The sequence below is a fragment of the Mytilus trossulus genome, chromosome 5 (assembly GCF_036588685.1).
Source record: "Mytilus trossulus isolate FHL-02 chromosome 5, PNRI_Mtr1.1.1.hap1, whole genome shotgun sequence".
NCBI lineage: Eukaryota > Metazoa > Mollusca > Bivalvia > Mytilida > Mytilidae > Mytilus > Mytilus trossulus.
In genome coordinates, this window is record NC_086377.1 from 26,402,951 (window position 1) to 26,407,968 (window position 5,018).

Sequence of the window (5,018 nt, forward strand, 5' to 3'; positions counted from 1 at the left end):
GAATCAGATGTGGATACTAAAAAATTCCAGAGATCTTTTAGCATACAATCTAACTCTCTTTCATCTTGCAATAGTATTAAAACATTTGACTTTTCTACACTTTATTCTAGTATTCCACATTTCAAACTAAAAGACACATTGGAAGAGTTGATATTACTTTATTTCATAAAAAAAATGACCAACGTAGATACAAGTATCTTTTCTTAGGGAGGAGAGATAAATTCTACTTTGTAAAGGATCACTCTGATTCTAACAACAATTCTTTGAAACGGACATTATCAAGATGTTTGATTTCTTAATTGACAACGTATTTGTTACCTTCGGAGGACGTGTTTTTCAACAGACAGTCGGAATTCTGATGGGAACCAATTATGCCCCTCCTCGTGTCGACTTATTTCTTTAATATAATGTGGCTGACTCTATACAGGAACTTCTAAGGAAGAAAGATAAGCAGTAATCAATATTCCTTATCTCTACTTTCCGCTATATAGATGATGTTCTTTACTATTTTTTTTTTAAAATTTTGGTGATTATGTTGAACGCACTTTCCCAATCGAACTAGAGATAAAGGATACTACAGACAAAGTAAAGTTGGCCTCACATCTGGACTTACATCTAGAAATTGAGGGTCGGTTAAAAACAAAACTTTAAAAAAAGAAAAAAATGGTTTTGACTTTCCAATTGTAAACTTTCCGTTTCTAAGTAACAACATTCCAGCACCACTTTCATACGGGATATATCTCCCCCAATTGATACAATATTTCCGTGCTTGCATTTTCTATCATAATTTTCTTGATGATGATAGAAGGTTGCAGCTCACAAGGAAGCCATTAAACCATGAGTTCCAAATATTGAAATTGAAATCATCCCTTCGTAAATTTTATGGATGCCAGAACGAGTTGGTTGACCTTGATGGAATTACCCTTTCACAAATGTTATCGGATATGTTCCTTACGTCGTGACTACAAACCCTTTCTCTTTCATGAATGTGACCTATCGAATAAGACTATTTACCGGATCTGTTATAACATGATGAACACGACGGGTACGACATGGGGAGCACTTGAGAAACCCCTAGTTTTTGGTTCGGTTCGTGTTGCTAATTCTTTAGTTTTGTATGTTGAATCATGTGTACTATTGTTTGTTTGTCTTTTTATTTTTTAGCCATGGCGTTATCAGTTTTTTTTCGATTTATGAGTTTGACTGTTCCTCTAGTATCTTTCGTCCTTCTTTTAGAAAGTATCACCAAGTTCTATCGAAACGTCTGGTATAACTGCATGGATTTTTTTTGTCAGCCTTCTTTGGTGCAACTCTTTTAGACTTTTCTAGTATTGATGTGCCAAAGTGTTCGTGGTAGAATCTGTTAAACCGTTGACTTCGTGTGCCCATTTCTTAGCCTGATTTTATTATACAACAGTTGATAAACGGAACCATAAGGTGTAGTTCGACTTGCAATGGTTGAGCATGCAAAACGACATGTCCGTGAAGAGATATAAAAAGTTACCATCTGTTAAAGGCATTAAGATAAGATTTGACTGTGATGTCACTTCTGCTATTAAGGGCATACGCTACAGTTTTGGTCCCGTATTGACATTTTGCTGATAATTTGCATATCAGCTATTTTTTGTCCGATTAAATCAAATATGTTATAAAACATATACCTTCGTGTGCTACTTTTTGAGTAAAATGAGGTTTGGTTAAATGATTCGTAAATTCTATTTTATCTGAATGTCCTTTAAATGTGTGCAATTTGTTTTTCAAATTAATCTGTATATTCAAATTTAAAATATTTAAGTTTACATGAAAATTCGCCAAAATAATCTTCTGATGTAAACAAACCTAATGACATTTACAAAAATATAGGTGTCCATGAAATCGTTTCCACATTAGATAAGTTCGAATGATAAACAAAAAGTAGAAAACTTAATCTTTTTCCGAAATGTAACGTCACTTTTGTGCGTCGATGTATTCGGCTAACTTATGTTTTTCGACTGTTGTGATTTATTTGCTGATTTTAGTCGTTTTACGTAATACCTTTTATTCTGTAGTTAGTCCCAGTTCGATGGTAACTTATATATCAATTATATACAAGAATACTTGCAGGTTCTTTGATGCCATGTCGCATATCACTTTCCGCTATATAGATGATGTTCTTTCACTAAATAATTCAAAATTTGGTGACTATGTGGAACGCATCTATCCCATTGAACTAGAGATACAGGCTACTACAGATACAGTCAAGTCATATCTTGACTTACATCTAGAAATTGACAATGAGAGTCGATTGAAAACAAAACTTTACGACAAAAGAGATGGTTTCAGCTTTCCAATTGTGAACTTTCCATTTCTAAGTAGCAACATTTCAACAGCACCTGCATACGGGGTATATATCTCCCAATTGGTACGATATTCCCATGCTTGCATTTCCTATCAGGATTTTCTTGATAGAGGGTTGCTGCTCACAAGGAAGCTATTAAACCAAGAGTTCCAAGTGATGAAGTTGAAATCATCCTTTCGTAAATTTTACGGACGCCATCACGAGTTGGGTGGTCGTTATGGAATAACTGTTTCAAAAATGATATCGGATATGTTCCTTATGTCGTAACCACAATGCCCTTCCCTTTCATGATTATGACCGACCGAATTAGACTATTTACTGGATTTGTTATCACATAAGCAACACGACGGGTGCCACATGTGGAGCAGGAGCTGCTTACCCTTCCGGAGCACCTGAGATCACCCCTAGTTTTTGGTGGGGTTCGTGTTGTTTATTCTTAAGTTTTCTATGTTGTGTCATGTGTAATATTGTTTGTCTTTTTGTCTTTTTCATTTTTAGCCATGGCGTTGTCAGTTTGTTTTAGATTTATGAGTTTGACTGTCCCTTTGGTATCTTTCGTCCCTCTTTTAGAATCACATCATGCAGAAATGCACCTTATGTAATCCTCATCTTATTTTGAGTTTTCTGCTATCCAAAATTGTGGAACCATTTTTTTTTCGAAATCACTTGGCAATACGTGCAATCTGTCTTTTTCTTTACGTAAATCTTTGCAGCGTTGGTGCCTACTCAGCTAGCTGTGTTCCCTTACATGATCATTGTTAAAAATGTAAATGTACTAGTATTTAACAAGAGGTTATTCCAAATGTTGAAAGGAAATTCCCGAATTGAAAGTTTGAACAGAGTTTAATTACAGAAACGTTCATATCATTTACACAAAGCAGTCATAGTATTTTGGCCTATACATAGATTTGATACCAATTGCAATGTTTATCTAAAAAAAATCTTTAAATGGCTGGCACTGATTTGAATTAGTGTCTCCTACACGACAATCTTGAACATTTAAACCAAATATCATTCAAAGGACACTACTATGTTCATTATTTGGTATAGTTTGTGTGTCACTGTGTACCTCAGTTCAACATAGAAACTTATTGGATAAAAACAGAGAACTCTCAATGTCAGAAAACACAGTCAAACATCACATATACTATACACACTGATCTGTGTCCACACTTGTATTAAAAAACTTGGGAAAAAAAAGCTGCATATTTCTTATATCATCATATCGATATGGCTGCTACGTGCATCTGTGATAAAGTGTTTTGTTTAAATTCATTTTCTTTCTTTAGTACATCATTGAAATGTTTTTCGACGAATAAAATGAAAAATAAATAAGAATTCCATTTTTAATACAAAATTGTAAATCAATAACAATTACATCAAGTGAAAAAGCTACAGTACAATTATATAATTGATTAAAAACATAATATCATATTTAGATAATGTGATATATATATATATGAAGCATACAAACAATACAAACTATTTACAATTATAATATTCTTATAAAATATTTGACATAAAAAAAAATTATGGTTTAGATTAGTTTATATGTACATAGTTATAAGGAGATATGGTTTTAGTGTCAATCAGTTGATCACATACAAAAACACATATATCGTTCTTATTGTCAGAACATCAGCCGTTATTGATCAAGTGTAAAATTTAAGTGCATATTATCAGCTTCTTTCTATTTTATCGATTTTCATGTTTATTTACAGAAAATCAGACCAAATTTGAATAAATGTCATATGTTTTTTTTTCAGAATGTTGGCAATCATAGGTGTTTACAGAAAAATAAGCTTAATGTTTTAAGTGTTAAACTCGGTAAATGGTCAGAAAGTCACAGAACAATTTTTTTTGGTGTACATAAGCCTTGATTAATTAACATTTATTACCTTTTAATCATACAAAGGATATATTTTTTGACACACAATGAAGCCATTTAGGTACCAAGCCACAAATATTTAACAATAGTGACGAATTTTAGATACAAAGTTGCTTAATATATATTGACCGACTTTAGAAACGCAACACTAGATTATGTTTGAGATATTTTTGAATGAATGCGACAACGTCAAAAGAGATGACTGCCTGTTACAAACGCCAAAATAATTTTCAGAAAGGTCAACAAATTCTGTCTGACATTTTTTGGGTTCTGTTTTACACCTTCTGATTTTCCATTTGTTCAACCCATTAATTAGTTTTGGCAATTATGCGGTTTGAACTTGAGGTATTTACATGTTTTCCTTTAGTCAATTCTTTGGCAATGCAGTTCATGGGAAACATTTATGGCATGAATCTGTACTCAATGACATTCGACAATCTGGTTAGCAGTTGACGTTACGGCCGTAAACATAATTGGAAAATGACGTTGCATAATCAAATTCTGTTGATGTTTCATTGTCACTACACTTTGATCTGTTAATTGATGGCCAGCAACAAATCTTATCTACTTGTACATGTTGTATCATTGTCGGAAGGACAGTAGGACGAGTTTCTGAAGTCATACGGTATAGTTGCAGCACATTTATGTTTTCATGTTTGCAGTGTTCTTAAGGGCTATTTCAGTTTTTTGTTTTTTTTATTTCTCAGACTTGGCAAAATGGAGATGCAACTTTTAAAAAAAATAAGTAATGCAAAGGATTTAAAGAACTGTTTCACAAAGCAAAAATAAGCT